A 19,484-nucleotide genomic window follows, 5' to 3' on the forward strand; every position below is an offset into this window, starting at 1 on the left:
GGAAAACAAAGAATTGACAAGTCTATTAGCAATATTTTTGACAAGACTATTGACATCGTTTTCAAGGGCAAGATATTGACGTTAATTAAAGTTTTTCATTTTTTTCTTAAATAAATGTAGGAGAGAGTAAAGACGTTTCTAAGGATTCTTTATGTTTTAAAAATTAAGATTCAAATGTGCATGTTGGAAACTAAAAAGGTTTTTGCACTCTGTAGGAAGTTTTCTCATAAATAAATGTTATTGTCTCAAATGTAAAAAGAAAACTAATACTAAAAATATCTCGTATTTTAAAAGTAAAAATAACAGGGTTATACAAAAAGGTATATGTTCGGTGTGTGGTTCAAAAAAAAGTCAATTTATTTCCAAACACAAACTCAGAGGAGATATACAAAAGTTTTTATCAGGAAGTAAATTTACAACTACTGGAATAACAGGGGAATTACATCTACCAGGGTATTCTTTCTGTGGTCCAGGCACAAACTTCGATAAAAGATAAGATGAGGCAGACAATCCTAAACCATGGATTAAACCCATCAATAGGGTTGATGAAGTGTGCATGAGACACGATATTGATTATGGGAATACCACAACTTTGGAAGAAAAGCATGAAGCTGATAGAGAAATGTTGTATAGTTTGTCTTTGATACAAAATCCAACTTTGAGAGAAAAAGTTGATAGGTTCATCGTGAAGAAGATGATCAGTGCTAAAGTGAAACTTAGACTTGGAAATTCAAAAACTTATAGGCTCTAATGATGTCATTAAGACTGAAGAACAATTAGCTGATGAATTACATTAACCAATATTCACAAAGTTTCGTAGAAGGAAGGTTTATTCCAAGGAAGTTGATTATATCTGGTCCACTGATTTAATTGAACTCAATAATGATAAGGGGTACAAGTATGCTTTAACCGTTATTGATTTGAGGAGTAGAAATGCATGGGTTGTCCCTTTAAAAAACAAAACAGGTAATACTTTTATGTTAGCCTTTCAACAGATATTTAATAAAAGTAAGAGAAAACCGAAAAAATTGTGGACTGATGAGGGTAGAGAGTTTGATAACAAGACATTTATGAATTTTCTAAAAAATAACAGTATTACATTATACAGTACCTTTAATGAAGGAAAAGCCGTTTTAATAGTTTTAAAATGCTTAACCGTTTATTGAACGTTTTAATCGTACCTTAAAAGAGAGACCATATAAAAATTGACACAACTCGGTTCTCAACAATGGTCATCTTTTATTCAGGATATTGTGGATAAGTATAATGACACGATTCACACGTCAACGAATATGAAACCATCAGAAACATTTACAAAATTAAAAGATGAAAAAGAGATTAATGTCAAAATGCCTAACTTCAAAGTTGGTGATATAGTCAGAATATATAGATGGAAATTTCATTTTTAAAAAGGTTATACAAAGCAGTGGACAAATTAACTTTAAAAAATTGTTGATGTAATAGATGCAGTTCCTTGGACTTATAAGGTATATGATTTAGAAGAGGAAGAGATTTTAGGTTCATTTTATTCACAGGAATTACAAAAGACAAAACTAAGCAAATAATACTCATGGGAGCAATAGTTTGGCGCTTCACTTCACTACTATACAGTACTACATCGTTTTTGGCCCGATCTCTCAATGGTGAAGAATCACTTTTAAAATCACATAATTCTCGTTTCCAGATCCAGATGCGAATCTTTACCAAAATTGAAACAATTATTCCTTGTCACTTATCCAACATGTCCACCAAGTTTCATCCAAATCCGTCAGCAACTTTTTTTAGATAATGTGCTTTATATCAATTTTGGCCCGATCTCTCAATTGTGAAGAATCACTGAAAAAATTCTAGTAGTTGGATCTGGATCCGGATCATCATCCAAATATAATCAGTTTGTCCTTGTCACACACCCAACCTGTCAACAAAATCTCATCAGAATCCATGAGCAACTTTTTGAGATATCCAGCACAAAGACAAACAAACAAACGAGAAAGAGAGGTCATGCAGAACACGATACTTCCAAAATTCATCCCCCTCTCCAAAGGTTGCATTCGATTCATGAAATTGTCCATTTCATTAAGATGAAAATTCACAATCTTAATCAAAGTTCAGGTCAATCGGATGAAAATTGATTATTTTTCAGATTAAAATTGATGATTTTTGAAGTTTGACCTCGAGTTGGCTTTTGACCTTTTGTCTTAAAAAAATAGTTGGTTTCCAAATTCAGCAATGTACTATGCAATTACTCCTTAATTTTCAGGTTAACCAGATGAAAATTGACGATTTTTCAAATAAAATTTGATAATTTTTGAAGTTTGACCTTGAGTTGACCTTTTGACCTCAAAAATAGTTGGTTTCCTAAGTCAGTGATTGATGTGGATGCAAATCTTGTTCAAATTTCAAGTCAATTGGATGAAAAAGAACGATTTCAGAAAATTGACCTCATGGTGACCTTTGACCTCTAAGTCAACGGGCTTCTCAGTTGAGACTATCTTTACAACTTGGTAAAGTTTCTTGACGATTGGTTTAGAATTGTGACCTGTTGGTGACAAAAAGACAGACAAACAAAATCTTCGATTTTGCAAGGAACAAGAAGAAGACGTCATGTAGAGCATGATACTTGCAAAATCCATTAAAACAAATTTGACCTCAAAAATAATTGGTGGTTGAATTCAATGACCAAACATCCAACTCTCTTCAAATTTCAACTCAGTCGGATGAAAATTGACAATTTTAGAAACTCTGCATATTTGCATTCCTTTTGTACTCTTTTTGTGTTCCTTTTGTATTAGTTGTATTCCTTTTGGCTGATGTTGACCTCAAAAATAATTGGTGGTTGAATTCAATGACCAAACATCCAACTCCTCTTCAAATTTCAACTCAGTCGGATGAAAATTGACAATTTTAGAAATTCTGCATATTTGCATTCCTTTTGTATTTTTTTTTTTTGTGTTCCTTTTGTATTAGTTGTATTCCTTTTGGCCAATGTTGACCTCAAAAATAATTGGTGGTTGAATTCAGTGAGCTGACATGCAAATCCTTTTTCAAATTTCAAGTCAAATGGATGACAATTGAGGATTTTAGAAATACCAGTTTAGTTGTTGACCTGTTGGTCCATGTTGATCTCAAAAATGTTTGGCTAGTTGAATTCAGTGACCAGAAATATAAATCCTCTTTAAATTTCAAGTCAATCAGATTAAAATTGAGGATTTTAGAAACACCACCTAAGTTTTTGACCTTTTGCCAATGTTTACCTTTTAGCCTTTTAACCTCAAAACGAGGCTTCTTCCTTCTGACAAACTCCATGTGGTGAAGCTTCATGAAGATCGGTTTGAAATTGTGACCTGTAGGCAACTAACAGACAGAGAGGCAGACAGACAGACATGCAGACATCATAACAAAATCGACTAACCAATATACTTGAAAAATCTTTGATTTTGCAAGAAACATACAGACAGAAAGGGATGAAAACATAACCTCCTTCACCTTCGGTGGCGGAGGAAACAACGTAGTCCTGGAGCCAAGGGCAAAAAGTGGCATTAAAGGGCTCCAAAATCACTCTCCTGATTTGGATAGAGGACCATTTTGGACACATTTTGAGGGAGGGTGGACATCCTGAAACCCGGCAGTAAACCCAGAATTCATGGTTTTGTCAGAATTGCTGGAGACTAAAACTGTGGCAAAAGTTAGGGGTAGAGGAGATTCAAATTGACAAAGCATCACAAGGAAACAACCTATGGTAACATATTACCACTTAGAATTGAGCTTATAGAGTCACCTATCGGATGAATGTAGGCACGATCTGATTGGTTGAAGTTCAAGGTCACCATAGGTCAAAATATGACGTCATTTGACTCTTGCCCAAAATCTGGAACCTAAAAAACTAAAACGACCCCCAAAATAATGTAAATGAATGGATTTTTCATTTATTGATCAATTCTTGTACAGAACAAGATAGGTAAGTTTTTTAAAACCAGTGGTGGGAAATGTACATGTACATTAACCCTTCGGGGTCCAATTTATATCTTGCTGATATTCGAAAAAAAGAACGAAAATGGCCATTCGGAGGCGAAAAGTTCAACTCACTTAAAATGTCAACATTTTGTGGATAAATGTCCTGGAATCACTCTCTATCAAATTGAGAGGTGTTGGGCAAGGAAACTAATTTGTAGTAAGTATGGATAGGGTGCCCCCGGGGGTCAAATGGAATAGTCACTAAACCAGGTGTTTTATCTATTTATTCTGTTGCTGAATTATGTGCTCAAAGTTTAAAGAATTAGTCGGCCTGAATAATAATACATGTAATAATAATTTTTCTCAGTTTTTCGATATCTCATGATACAGTTTCATGAGTCATCTATACAAGCCCTGGACAGGGAATCTTAAAGTGTTTACCAAGGTAACATCCAAATCAGAACTCTATCCGTTGATTCGGTCTAGACAAAGGGGTGGGGCTGGGGACAGTGATTTGCTTGTACTTGTATCATATTGGATTTTTACAGCCCTTATTGGATCCCTGACAGCTGCAATAAGGGCAACAGCTGATGCCAAGTTGGCGGCAAAGACAGCGTTTGGTAGCACAAGATTTGCATTTACATGGCATGGGGAAGTCATCTGGTAGCAAGATCTGGAGTCGATCCAGTTGCATGATACCATCTTCTTGGCTAAACCCAAAGCTTTGTGGGTCTAGTTGCGGTCTATCTAAGCAGTGTAACTGCAAGTGTGTGCTATGGAATGCTCGAAGGATATGTCCTTTGATTGAATGGCTCGTGGGAGGTAGGTCCAAGATAGTTTTCTTGCTGTGGTGGTAGAGGTGGTACCTCAGCTCATCCATCGATTTACAATGTGTGCCCGATTTGTACACATTGACAAGAAACTCTTCGACCAAGCCAAAGTCAATATCATTTGGGTCCTTTCCAAAGTCACAGAGATAATGTCCTGGATTTGCCTTCAGACCAGCAGCTTTTGTACCGAATTTGCTTACAGCCATTAAGGTGATGAAGTGCGATGAGAACTTTGTAGACATGTGTGTCCAACCTATCCGCCAAGGAATGAAGAGGTATATACCTCATGGTATTCCCCATACCAGCTCTCTTCCATAGTTCTTTCAAACCATGACATTTCGTAATGTTCCAGTAATGCAATCCAAGGACCATCACATCGGTGTCGCGAGATAGCAGAACAACTCTGGTTGCTCCACAATTGACAGCATGAAGAGTATGAGGTATCATCCTCACATCTGCCTCTTCGATATCAACATCTAAATCAGGCAATGTAGTATCACAGTCACTCAAAATGGCTCTGCATGGTTCCATTTCAGGAGACACACCCACACCACTGACGATGACATCTGTCATCGACCTTGGGTACCCCAAGATGTGGCTTCGAAGTAAACCATGTACCTTGGCTTTGTTGGTAGAGGATGCCCAGAAGGCGTCCATTGTAACAGGCAAATGTGTATCTCCACACATTACATTCAGATCGATGGGACTGCAGCTATACCTCTGTGCTCTTTCACTGTCTTTCACGGAACCCTCCAAATATGTGTCAAAGACATAGTCAATGCGGATGAAATTGCCACAAAGTCCAAGTGTCATATCAAGGAAGTTCGTGCAAAGTTCTTCAAAGGTTTTCACCGAGGCTATGCGCATGCGACGTAGGCATCCCATTAAATCAATGATGCTGGCAGTCTTTTCCGGTTTCCACTTCGATGGTGATACATAGTTCTTTTTCTCAAGATGTTTCTCTAACTCGGTGCACAAGTCACTTTTGTTGGGTTTATTCATAAGTCCATCTCCATCGAATAGATAACAACTATCGACCAGTTCAAAGCTCAACAAATCTTTATCATATTATCGGACGCGGGCAATATCGAAGATCTTCTGTGTTTCTGCCAATTGCTTTTTGCTCACCTTGTCTTTCGTCTGGCTGCTGGTTTTCTCAGACTTCATTGAGTTGAACGTCTTCAGATTGTTTCTATGGATTGTGTCAAATGCCGATCTTGTCATTGTTACAAACCTTTCCATTCGGAATGTTTCATACTGTATGTTACAATTGGTTTCGAACTTGAGAAGATTGTCTCGGATTGCAGGTGACATGATTTATTGGGTGAAGATGTTGTGCAGTGTCTGCTGCTCATCGTGGTCTCCGTCCGTGGATACGGTCACTGGATTTTCATGTTGCTTGATGTACTCTATCATATCATGGATCAAGGCTTCAGATGTTCGCGTGGCGGGTACATTGAACTGGTGGTTCACGAGAGGTTCTGTACTTGGTGTGACAACACCACTGATTTTACGTTGAACGTTAACGACAGACAACATCTCATGATGTATGATCTCCCATTGAGCCACGAATTGTTTTCTTTTCGTGCTGCCAATGATGCCAACTATGCTCTTCTGGGATCGATTTATTGTCTGCCCAAGACACATGTCCACGCCCACAGAACTGAATCTGCCTTCTGTCCACTTTACTACAAATTTTCCAGGCTGGAAGTTTTCATAAATCGATGGTGCATATTGTAGTAGCTTGCTCATATCCCCTTGAGTCTAGATATACTGATCCCCACCAAAGGTAGTTGATACGGTCACATCCAGCAAACAGGGGTAGCACTGCTTGTACACTGTGGAGGTGTAGAGCCCAGTTTCCCTCACGGTCAGCTCTTACAAGGTCTTTCAGGATACAGATCATCTGGACAAACCGATCCCAGAAAGCAAACGTCTCGGACATCTCGCTTCTCTCAGACCTGAAGGTATTGAAGTCATCAATCATGCAAGATGAGGTTGACATGAATGCATCCAAGTGTCCTTTGCTGTCTGCCCCGTTCTTTTCTGATACGGAAGCTTTCATCAGCTTAAGGAGTTCCAGTTCATTCTTGTACGATTCCACACCTTTGGTTTGAAATAATTCTGCCCATTGCAACCTTTCCATATATTCACATAGCAACAATAACCCTTTCAGTGACCGAGTATAATGCGTTCCATCAAGCACTGATCTGACCACGTTTTGGCCAAAAGCCTTTGACTCCACCAAAATGGTCTCTGCTCCACTTCCGTCAATGTACTTGCCAATGGCACCCATGACTACCTTAATCAGATGGAAGGAAGCTAAACATAACACCAAGTTACTGAATTCAGTCGGGTGGTTCATAATGATCTCACGGGCAATATGATACACGCCCTCATCACAGGCAACTGACAAGTGAGACTGTTTCAACTGACTTAGAACATCTTGGAAATTCTTGAGGGCTGTGTATACTGTGGCATATTCCGTCACAAGGTATGGTAGAACGGGCAGAAACCCTATGATTTTCTGCGCCACATTCTCATCAGTGACAAGGGAGTTGAAGGCACTCCAGGATGGCATTGTTTGGTCCGGGCTTGTTTCTTTGATGCAGTCTTCATTCAAGTCTGCCAGATACAATCTGCTCAAAACCCATGCAACATCTTTCTTCCTGATAGAGTCGGAGTCGCTCTGATCCATTTTGAACAAATCCTTGGGAACCTCGTACTGCGATGAAAGGTTGGGCTTCTTTGTAGGTTTGGTGTAACAATTCAGCACTTGACAAGCTCGTTCTTCCTTGAATTGTCTTTCTCAGTGTGTTACACCCGTCTCGGACATATTCGGTTTTCCCATGCTATCTGACATTCCAAGTGATTTGTCCTGCATAAGAATCAGGATGGTATCATGACTCCCCCCAATACCAGACAGTGTGGCTTCCTCATGGTCAAAGTTATCGAATGCCCCCATGGTGAATTCGGCAGGATTAAACATACTAGGGAGAGGTACCCGACCCTGGCTTGATTCAGTAACAAATGATGCCATATCTGAATGATATCGGAGAATCTCATCGTAGCTAATTGCCAGTCCAAACCGATTCAGGCTAGACATTACGGTTTTTGACCTGCAAGCATTGTAAATTGATTCAGAATTCATCATGTGTAGCGGAGTTCGTTTTCTACCATTGTTCAAAATGTAGAAGATGATTTGATACACAGACAAGATCTTTTTCAATTTCGCAGTTTCAGAGTTCATTTCAGTGTTTTCAAGTTGATCCTCGCTGTCAATGTCATTGCACTTAATGTCAATGTCAAAAAGTGCAGAGAAGAAATCTGCAACTAACTTCGGAATCACAATGTCTTTGTATGCCTTTTCTAGTTCACTAGCATCACAGAATTTGTTGTCCGGTTTCAAATCCTGTTCTGAGATGCACCGTCTCAATTGGGCACCACAACTCTTCAACGCGTCCGAATCCAATTCCTGGCTTCATCCTGATGCTTTTGAAGCAGCGCTTCCCTCTTGTGGAACAGAATTTGTTGGACATGATGACACAGATTCGGAGGATAGTTTTTCCCCCTTCCTGATGTAATTTCGGATACACTGTTTGTGGCATTACAAATCCGCTCCAAACACGGCATTTGCATCTTGAAGATCACATGTCTGTGTAGAAACTTCATCCTGAAGTAAGGAAGCTGCCTGGAGGAACGATTTTGCTCTTTCTTTTTCAGATATTCGGTACTTGGTGTACACGTTGATATTGTTTGCATTGCCACATACAAAACACTTTTTTGCGAAGACATCGACGTCCTCTGACCGACATGCTGAATCCCGTGAGGCTGCTATTGACCGTCGTGACCGTTGGTCAGCAGACGAGGTACTCTGCCGTGGGCTGGGGTTAGCATTACCTGGGTCAGCTGCAGTGGAGCTGAAGTTTGATTGCCAAAGTTTTTCAAGTATCTTCTTATGTGTGTACTTTTTGTAACAGTCATTGTGAACATGATACGTAATTTTACTGTGGTCAGCTTGCTTCAGTCTTTCAAACACAATGTCCTTTCTAATGCCTGCTGCTTCGATTATTCATGCCCTACCATTCTTTGTGCTTGTAGTTTCATGTTCAAGATCAGTCTTCTGACATATGATGCACTTCTCGGTATTGTTGGAGAGGGTCGGTGATGGCGACGTCGTTCTTTCCATTCTTTGGGGACAATTTCCTCCATTCTTTGGGGACAATCTGCATGAATTTTATGCTGTACGGCAATGCTTTGCTATGCAATATGTATACAATCAGTTAATATTTAGCACCATTGTTTAACTAATGTACTTACCTGATGTAATTTCCATGAAAATCGATGAGCTGATGAGATGAGCTTCATGATGCCATGCGGACTGATGTTTTAACTGGGGATTCCCACCTGGGAGTGCCCCAGGTAGATTCCCCATCCAGGGCTAGTCACCCAGATGCAGCTTCGAATCTCGGGATTCGCACGGCACCTGGGTCGCTTCGAAATATTTCTGTAATGAGAGGGGGTTTGCCTTGCCTAACACCTCTCAATTTGATAGAAAGTGATTCCAGGACATTTATTCACAAAATGTTGACATTTTAAGTGAGTTGAACTTTTCGCCTCCGAATGGCCATTTTCGTTCTTTTTTCGAATTTCAGCAAGATATAAATTGGACCCCGAAGAGTTAATGTACATGTACATTTCTAACCACTGGTTTTAAAAACTTACCTATCTTGTTCTATACAATAATTGATCAATAAATGAAAAATCCATTCATTTACATTATTTTGGGGGTCGTTTTAGTTTTTTAGGGTCCAGATTTTGGCCAAGAGTCAAATGACGTCATATTTTGACCTCTGGTGACCTTGGACTTCAACCAATCAGATCGTGCCTACATTCATCCTTAAGGTGACTATAAGCTCAATTCTAAGTGGTAATATGTTACCATAGGTTGTTTCCTTGTGAGGCTTTGTCAATTTGAATCTCCTCGACCCCTAACTTTTGCCACGGTTTTAGTCTCCAGCAATTCTGACAAAACCATGAATTCTGGGTTTACTGCCGGGTTTCAGGATGTCCACCCTCCCTCAAAATGTGTCTAAGATGGTCCTCTATCCAAATCAGGAAAGTGATTTTGGGGCCCTTTTTTGCCACTTTTTGCCCTTGGCTCCAGGACTAACGGGGGCTATGACATTTTATGTCTTCTTTACTTGTTTTAACAAGTGTCAGAAAAGTGGTGCAAGCGATATTTGTGAAAACATTTGATGCTTTGAGCACCTTCGTTGGGTATATAGTGGTTACAAGGTCGTTATGGCAAAGTCTTTATGATCGGTCAACTTCGATAATAAATCCAAACGAACTTGTTTGATGTCGAGGACTTTAAAGATCCGATGAAAAAAGGTGAACGTTGTGTTGTGTGTCGATATCCTTTCCAAATTCCCTGCTTGGAGTTAACGGGACTATTAGCTCCAGGAAAGAGACAAAAAGTTTCAACCATAAGAATGGTTCCATGGCAGCAAAACACCACTTCAGGGTCGATGGGTGGGGGGCAGTGAAAAGGTCATGACCCCTCCCCCACACATTGTGGAGGAGGCTGAGAGGTGGAGCGTATCGATTATGTCCACCTCCTCACACTTAATCTTGACCCAGCTATAGACTGTCATCCTGAAGACTGCAGTGTTTCATAGACATGGCGTTTCATCAATGTGTGTGCCATCCCTCGGATGGACGTTATACTGGGCGTCCCATGTGCCGGCGATGTTGGTGGACATTAAAGGTTCCACGGTGTCCTTCGCCAAGAGTAACTGAGTCTTTCACATGAGTGGGTATATATCTTTGTTTCCTTGAGTTGACCAAAGAAGATGAAGCTTTGGGGCCGGTCAAACATCATAGTGTTGAAAGAGATGGCAGAGCTGTCATGCATGATGTAAACATACTGTATATAACGTCATGCTCGTCTGATTTGCCGACATGAGTCTGTGTCATTGATGTATTTTCGGTCTCCCTTCACTCAGACAACCTGATATCCATTCTTCACAAGAACAACCATGGCACTGATCCTCCCAGACTTGCTGGTTTTAGAATCCCAAACTTTTCCATTCCTTCATGTCTTGTATTCTTTATTTGAAAGGTTATTCAAAAGTTCTGTCTGTTATTACGCAATTAACGATCCTGTCGAAGCATCATCGAGTCAAGGCGATGTATCGAATTTATCTATCTATAATTCTATAATTCCAGCAATGTGTGTGTGTGTGTGTGTGTGTGTGTGTGTGTGTGTGTGTGTGTGTGTGTGTGTGTGTGTGTGTGTGTGTGTGTGTGTGTGACCGCTGTTTCTCGACAACCACTGGTCCAATCTAATTGAAACTTGCCAAGTATATTGCTGGGGACCTGAGGATGTGCCTTTTCCAGGTTTAGTATTAATCGGCCAAGTGCTTCCCAAGTTATGGCCATTTATTTACCAACCAATGACAAGACACATTGTTGCATAGGCGTGGCCGATGGGGAAGAGAACCTCGGCCGCGTTCCCCATTACGGGTTACAACGTACGGACTTCCGGATAGTGATGAGTTCGTGTATTCTAATAATTTCTCGATTTCTTATGCGCATTTATAGCGAACGTCGTGAGCTTCATACTGAAACGCGTGCACATGAGAGAATAGGAAAAAACAACAACAACAACAACAACAACACAATACCCTGGCAATTTAGAATCCGTGTCATTGGCTATGACCCTTTTGCTTCTGGTGTTTTTTTTGCTTCCGTTTTTTTTTTGCTTCCGGTTTTTTTTTTGCTTCCGGTTTTTGTCATGGGGAATGATGCATGCCGGGAGATAAAGGCATCGCCGGAGACATGAAAGACCCAAATATCAGACATGGTGTTTATTTCCTCTACTGATTTTAATAAAGACATCATCTCCCGCATCATCAACAAATAATTTTTAATCGTGATTTACATTATTTGATCGTTGATCCCGACTCCAGGCCGAAGTAACCGGAAATTGCAGCATCGAATGTAAGAAGTCTACGTTCGCTTCTTGGCTTTGCCTATTCCATATTAAACACAATGCCCCAATCCAGTCGTCATTTACGAGAGCGAAGGAGCAGCCTGTGTGTTTGTTTGAAAGGTTTTTTTTTCTCTCTCTTCTCTTTGTGTTTTTCCTTGAGATGACATTGCGAAAAGGCAAAATACATTGGCGCTAATTGAATAATTGGCCATGAAAACTAAATTGCGAATAATCGTAACTGCGATATGCGAACTTTCGGACAGTGAGGACTTAACTTCGCGTCGGCCGATGCGCGGGCCGACCGACGATGACGTCACGTCACGTGACGTGCCGGTTACGATGGGGATCGATCGGTGCCTTCGATACCCGTGGCGGAGGAGTGGCAATGGTCATGGCAAGCAAAGACAGGGAGGTAAGGTTGATTTTAATTTGGATTTTAATTAACTCTGTGTGTGTAAGTATCACAGCAGTTGTTACTTCAATGCAAACGATAATTCGTGTAATGCATGTGAACATTCCGTACGGGCACGCACGATTTCTTATGCGCATTTATAGATAAACACAATGCCCCAATCCAGTTGTCATTTACGAGAGCGAAGAAAAGGCCTGTGTCGTTGTTTCTGGCTCACGGTTTGAAAGTTTTTTATTATTATTATTATTATTTTTTGGTTTGCACGTACGGCCCACGCACGTCGGGCCACGCACGTACGGCCCACGCACGTAGGGCCACGCACGTAGGGCCACGCGAGAGCGAAGGAACGGCCTGTGTGGTTGTTTCTGGCTCACGGTTTGAAAGTTTTTTATTATTATTATTATTATTATTATTATTATTTTTTGGTTTGCACGTAGGGCCACGCACGTAGGGCCACGCGAGAGCGAAGGAACGGCCTGTGTCGTTGTTTCTGGCTCACGGTTTGAAAGTTTTTTATTATTATTATTATTATTATTATTATTATTATTATTATTTGGTTTGCACGTAGGGCCACGCACGTAGGGCCACGCGAGAGCGAAGGAACGGCCTGTGTGGTTGTTTCTGGCTCACGGTTTGAAAGTTTTTTATTATTATTATTATTATTATTATTATTATTATTTTTTGGTTTGCACGTAGGGCCACGCACGTAGGGCCACGCGAGAGCGAAGGAACGGCCTGTGTCGTTGTTTCTGGCTCACGGTTTGAAAGTTTTTTATTATTATTATTATTATTATTATTATTATTATTATTATTATTTTTTGGTTTGCACGTAGGGCCACGCGAGAGCGAAGGAACGGCCTGTGTGGTTGTTGTTTCTGGCACGCGGTTTGAAAGTTTTTTTTTTTCCCCACGTACGGCCACGCACCGATGGGCATGCACTAGTTTATATATGAACTCCATGAATGCGTTGTCAGAAAATGATTTTCTCTCCCTCCAAATGTCAAAATGTGAAAAAATTATTGAAAAAGTAATCAAACTTTAAATTCTCAACAATACACATCGAGCAACATCACCAAGTCAGGATGGCCGAGCGGTCTAAGGCGCTGCGTTCAGGTCGCAGTCTCCTCTGGAGGCGTGGGTTCGAATCCCACTTCTGACATGATTTTCTTTTAACACACTCCGTGACGTCATGGTTGGAGTGTCTGCTCTGAGTGGGAGCTCGATGTGTTGAACCCCCGTCCGAGTCACAGCAAAGACCTTTTAAAATGTAAAGTGCTGCGTCTTCAGGATCAACCACGAACAAACAACAACAGGCTGGTTATTATAGCACAGTCTTTGATTGGCCTCGTGTGGTCCTGCATCGAAGTTCCTTGTTGGGGAGCTGATATTATTTTATGATTTTATAATCTGACGTTGTGATTGCAGAATCAGTGCTTTGTCGAACAGTTCGTTGATTGTCTGTACGTTTAGAATTTGTTTTGTACCCATTGTTGAGGCTCGTGGAGGGGTTTGAACACAGAATGGACCAGGATGTAACAGAACAAAAATAGCAGAAAAAATAGGGAGGGGGTACACACACTGATATCATGAATACGTGGAGGGATGAGGGACATGTGGACGAATGGGAGTCGGGGGAGTTAGACACAGGAGGTGAACAAGATGGATACAGATGCAAACTCTCAAACAGGAAAAGTGGAGGGAAATTTAAAACCCAGAGAGAGTTGGGCTGGGGGCGGGGGGGGGGGGGTGTTGACGGGGTTAGAAAAGATCATGGTCGTGGATGAGGGGTTCATCTGTACCAGCAGCTGGAAACAGCGGAGAAATTATTGATGGTGGTGATTTCATCAGGTGCTGCCAAGGGCGACGATCGCTAATGCAAAAAGGGGGTGGGGAGTGTTGGGGGTGGGGAATGTTGGGGTGGGGAGTGTTGGGGGTGGGGAGTGTTGGGGGTGGGGAGTGTTGGGGGTGGGGAGTGTTGGGGGTGGGGAGTGTTGGGGGTGGGGAGTGTTGGGGTGGGGAGTGTTGGGGGTGGGGAGTGTTGGGGGTGGGGAGTGTTGGGGGGGGCAACCTTGGAGCACTGAGTGTGAAGTGGATACTTCCCGGTGAGCTCTCTGTGGAAGCGTGTTACCTTTTTGTCAATAATTTCTGTAAATTTTGGAGAACTAAATATTGAGATTAAATGGTTGTAAAGTTCGTCTCACTTCTGGACCTTGCTGTATTCAGCAATTCATATGGGCCTGTGTTTGCCTCTACCCTGTGTTGTTACACTATCGCTCCCCAGACGAAGTGTCCAACATATTAACATATCCAAGCTGTGGGCAAGCTTTGACCCTGGTTAATTATTTTACCATGAAAGCACACAAAACAATAACTCAACCGATCTTAACATAAGTGTTTTTCACTCACCTGGAACGTTGTTCTGGGGAGCTTTTGGGATGACGCGTCATCAGTCAGTCAGTCAGTCAGTCAATCAGCCAGTTCATCAGTGAGTGAGTCGGTCAGTCAATCAGCCAGTCCATAATCAATTGCAACTTCTCTGAAACGACAAACACGATATTAAGGAAACTTCACCACAACCTTCAACAGCCTGTATGTACCAAAGTTTGTTCACGGCATTAAAAAGCAATCATTCCCCCCGATTGGGGGGATTGCGCCCCCAAAATAGGAACTTGCTTTCTTCCATGAAAGTACACACACAAAAGAGTGTTATGTGAATTTTCCAACATTGTTCTCTTCATTTTGAAAGATGATTTACAAACGATCCTGTTGATCTATCATCTCGTCAATGTGAGATATCAAACTCATTTATATATTAACTCCATGAATGCATCGTCAGAAAATGATTTTCTCTCCCTCGAAATGAGAAAATGTTGAACAATTGTTTGGATAGTAATCAAACTTTGAATTCTCAACAACCAAACACAGCTAATAACGTTAACAAATTAGAATGGCCGTGGGGTCTCAGGTGCTGTGTTTTGGTTGCACCCCTCCTGAGAGGTATGGGTTCAAATCTCACTTCTGATATGGTTTTCTTTTTCACAGCCTCGGTGAGGTCATGGTTCAAGCGTCGATTCGAAGTGTGAGAGCTCGGTGGTTGGAACCTCGGCTGAGTGTGGGTGTTTGACGCTCAGCATTTGAATAGTGTGGAGCAAGGACAAACAATCCCATGGGCTGGTCATCATGGTGCAGGCTTTGATGGGCCCAGTGATCTCCTTCTGCACTGAAGTTCCTTGGCAGGGAACTCATTATTAAGTTGTCGAAGACAACTTCTGTCACTTTGTACAGTTAAGAGTTTGTTTGTTTGTTTGTTTGTTTGTGTGTGTGTGTGTTTGTCTGTCTGTGCATCGATTTTCTCAGCGGTCCTTGTGTATATGTCCACGAAACATTTTGACATGAAAGATAATCACCCAAGGACTGAACCTATAAATTTGGGTGAACCTGGATCAAATGATGACGTCACGAAAAATTCACAAAGTTTCAAAAAATCCCAATCATTTACATGGGAAGAAATTTCAAAAAATCATTTCTCCGCCATTTCTTGTTCAGTTGCTTAGATATTTAATGTGCTTATGTAGGGTCATAATATCTTTCACCCTGCCATGTTTCAACCGGATCGGATCCAGATTGTGACGTCACAAAGTGTTTGAAATTTGCATTGAAAAGCCCATTTACATGACAAAAAAATTCTTAAAATTCGAAAGTTTTATATTTTTCGCTCAAACTTTTAGGGAATGTAAAACATACGATTGGCCATTAGCTGACGTAATTTAATCAACTTCCGGTTTGTATTCTGGATCCCATCAGCAAAAAAGTGTCATAATTTGGCCATTTTTGAAAGCGCGTATCTCCATCAATTTTTGTGATATGTGGCTCAAACTAGGTGAGAATGTAGTTCAGATATTACTCTTACATGAGATATCCAGGCCTTCGTTGTGACTGTTCCGGTTCAATAGTTCGCTTGACACCGAAAATTCGTCTATCGCGCTCAGGCGCCAATGGCACTATTCTGCAAACGTGATGTATTATTTTGCAGTGCAGGCCAGTTTTATTAACAATGAAAGGCCCTCCACATCGTACCAATCCATTATGACGTTACCATCACGCAGGTGTGTCAATTTTCCGTTTTCAGTCAGAATTTTGCTTGTTTTTATGCGGAGGAGGTGGAGGTGATGATGGAGTTTTTGACTTAAACCATTGACATCACATTCCACATTCGAATGTTGTTCATGATGGCAACTGACTGAACTGTAAATGCTGTTTCTTGTGCTGTATCCGTGTGACTGCAATGAAGATATAATACATTTTCAAACAACTTCGACAACCTCCTCACTCCATGAGTGATTCATTTAATTATTCCACTCGTAAAGATATCCGTCGCTCTGTTGACGGATTTAATGAAAAGACAACATCTGATGTACTTCACAAACATTCTGCTCGATTCACTCGATAATTTGCCCGAGTTCATTTTCCATCCACTTGTGAGTCAGCGGACATCACATTCATGAACCATCCTTGCTGTGAACATGGCGCGAGTAAAAATCACATCCGCTTTGCTGCGAAGCTCAGTGTTGGACGCTTTTAGACATTTTTTATATGCAAAGTCAAGGCTCATAGAGGAGTTTCAACAAAGATTGGAGGAAGATGCAACAGAACGAAAATACCAGTAAAATAGAGTGGGTGTGCGGTTGGGGGGGGGGACAGATACACATAAACAGCAGTGTTGGGGGACAAAATCGAGGGAGATGTGGAGGAAAGAGGGGTAGGGGTGGATGCATGATGTGGACAAGGTGAACACAGAAACAAAATCTCAGGAAAGAAAAACTGGAAACTTAGAGGGAGGTGGGCACTGCAGTGGTGTGGGGGTTAACGGGGTGGGGGGGGGGGTAGAAAATATCTTTGTTTTGAATGGGGGCTGATCTTTTATGGTGGTGTGCAGCTATGTTGAAGACTAGTAGGGGGTTGATGGTAAATGGTGTGCCCCCTGCAGAAACCTGTGTTGGAGGGTCATGGGGGAGAAAGCACAGAAGGAGCAGATGGCACAAGACCATAAAGCAGGGGTTCCCAACCTGGGGTGCCCGCACCCCCTGGGGGTGCAAGATGGAATTTCAGGGGGTGCGACAAAGAGTGGCTTGTGTCCTTGAGTGACGAGTCACGAGTCTTTACTCAGCCAGCTGCCAGTGTGCCTTGAGCAGTGGTAGGGGGTGATTGTGTTGTGTCGATAGTAATCTCGTTTATGAGTATTTAATCAAAAGGAGAGAATAACAGAATTAACATATAAGTAAAGTAATTGAGTGTCAGAGTATTGCTTTTAAAATCATTATAATGCACTATCTGACATAATCATTGTACATCATTACGACTACACTGTAGGCGTAAGATATTTGTCTTTGTTCATTTTTAGGGGTGACTGACTGGTTATAGTACATGCGGTGATGGGCTGGAAAACTGTTGCAGCGTGTTACAAATTTGCATTGTGTCTCCATACTGAGTGTGATTTATCTTAGCACGTTGACCGCCATATGTATTATTGCGTACTACCACTGGTGTATTGAGTGGCATATAGAGCGGCCAAATCCAATAAGCCCCATACAATTGCGGAAGATCTCATCAAGCCATGTACACTGGAAATTGCAATAATTATCCTGGGCAAAGAAGCAAGAAAAAAGAATTGAACAGGTGCCCCTATCAAATAATGTAATTCACAACCGAATCAGTGATTTGAGTGAAGATATTTTGGACCAAGTCATCTCAGATGTCAGAGCTAGTCCTTTTAAAATCTCTATTCAGTTGGATGAGTCAACCGACGTCTCCAGTTGTACTCAACTCATCACATTAGTGAGGTATGTCAATGATGGTGCTGTGAAGGAAGATTTCCTGTTTTGTAAAGATCTGCAAAAAAATACAACTGCAAAGGATGTGATGCAGCTGGTGAAAAGCTTCTTTGCCAAACATGATTTAGATATCAAAGTCATTGGTTCTGTGTGCACTGACGCGGCACCTGCAATGCTTGGAAATAAATCTGGATTTTCTGCGTTGATGAAAAAGGAGATTCCAGACTTGCAAGTCACCCATTGTTTTCTTCGTCGGCATGCTTTGGCATCAAAAACATTGCCTCCAAATTTGAAGAAAGTCCTTGATACTTGTGTGAAGATCATCAACTGGATCAGGAGGAGAGCTTTGAACCATCGCATCTTCAAATCATTTTGTGAGGATCTGGGTTGTTGTGAGCATTCAGTTTTGCTTTTCCACACAGAAGTCCGTTGGTTGTCACGAGGACAAGCTTAAACCCGCTTCTTTGAACTGCGGGAAGAAATCAGAGTTTTTTTCTGGAGGAGCGTGAATGTGATCTGGTTGAGGCATTGGAATCACAGGAATTCGCCCAAATGCTGGCTTACTTAGCTGACATTTTCACTCGTATGAATGACCTGAGTATTTCTCTTCAAGGAAAAGGGATAAACATATTGAAGGCTTGTGAAAAGTTGAATTCCTTCAAAGAAAAGTTACATCTTTGGCGTCGAATTATAGAAAGAGGCAGTCTCTCAAACTTTCCTTCACTGGAAGAGATGGTTGATGATGCTGGATCCATAACTCATACTGTGCGTGAAGAAATTGTTACTCATTTGGAAATGCTGTCAGAATCGTTTGATGGATATTTTGTTGCTGGAGACCTGAAGATTTCAGAAGAATGGATCATGAATCCATATTCCTATAATTTGGAGAAAATGTCAGATGATGAAGAGCTAAAGGAAGATCTTATTGATTTGCGGACAAATCAAACTCTTGAAATGCAATTTGAAAGCAAAACTTTGGAGGAGTTTTGGTGTGCAGCACTGGATATTTTCTCAAGACTTGGTGGAAAAGCACTCCGTGTCTTCATTCCATTTGCAACAACATACTTGTGTGAATGTGGATTCAGTTCTCTTTTGTCAATCAAGACAAAATCTAGGAATCGCCTGAATCCACAGGCAGACCTACGGATCGCAGTCAGCAAGAAAGTTCCACGTTTTGACAAAATCGTGAATGAGAAGCAGGAGCAAAGAATTCATTGAACTTTATGTTCACAATTGGGATTGATTTTACTGTTAACAATATTTTCTGAATAAATTAGAATCTAATTGCTCAATTTATACTTGCATTTTATGCACTGAGTTAAAAGCTTATTTTTTATGTTCAATTTGTTCACCCTCAGTATTATATGTGGTTCAATTTGTTCATCCTCATTATTGTATGCGGTTCAATTTGTGGTTCAAAAATTATAAGTTAGATTTCTTCATCTTCAAATGTGATATTA

General features: G+C 41.0%; 1 long non-coding RNA gene, 1 other non-coding gene and 1 pseudogene across 2 annotated transcripts; all 3 read left to right on the forward strand.

Moving 5' to 3' along the window:
• The first annotated feature begins 13,269 nt into the window (after nucleotides 1-13,269).
• Nucleotides 13,270-13,352, forward strand: TRNAL-CAG (transfer RNA leucine (anticodon CAG)). The gene has a single exon. It is a non-coding gene; the product is annotated as a tRNA-Leu (tRNA).
• An 894-nt stretch (nucleotides 13,353-14,246) lies between these two features.
• Nucleotides 14,247-16,514, forward strand: LOC147032808 (uncharacterized). The gene is made up of 2 exons (XR_015055357.1): nucleotides 14,247-14,295; nucleotides 15,236-16,514. It is a non-coding gene; the product is annotated as an uncharacterized LOC147032808 (long non-coding RNA).
• Nucleotides 16,515-17,199: 685 nt separating this feature from the next.
• On the forward strand, nucleotides 17,200-19,242 carry LOC147032809 (protein FAM200C-like; annotated as a pseudogene).
• Nucleotides 19,243-19,484: the final 242 nt, after the last annotated feature.

Source organism: Eptatretus burgeri, chromosome 2 (genome assembly GCF_056783735.1).
Source record: "Eptatretus burgeri isolate ZD-2024b chromosome 2, Ebu_testis_v1, whole genome shotgun sequence".
NCBI classification, from domain to species: Eukaryota; Metazoa; Chordata; class Myxini; order Myxiniformes; family Myxinidae; genus Eptatretus; species Eptatretus burgeri.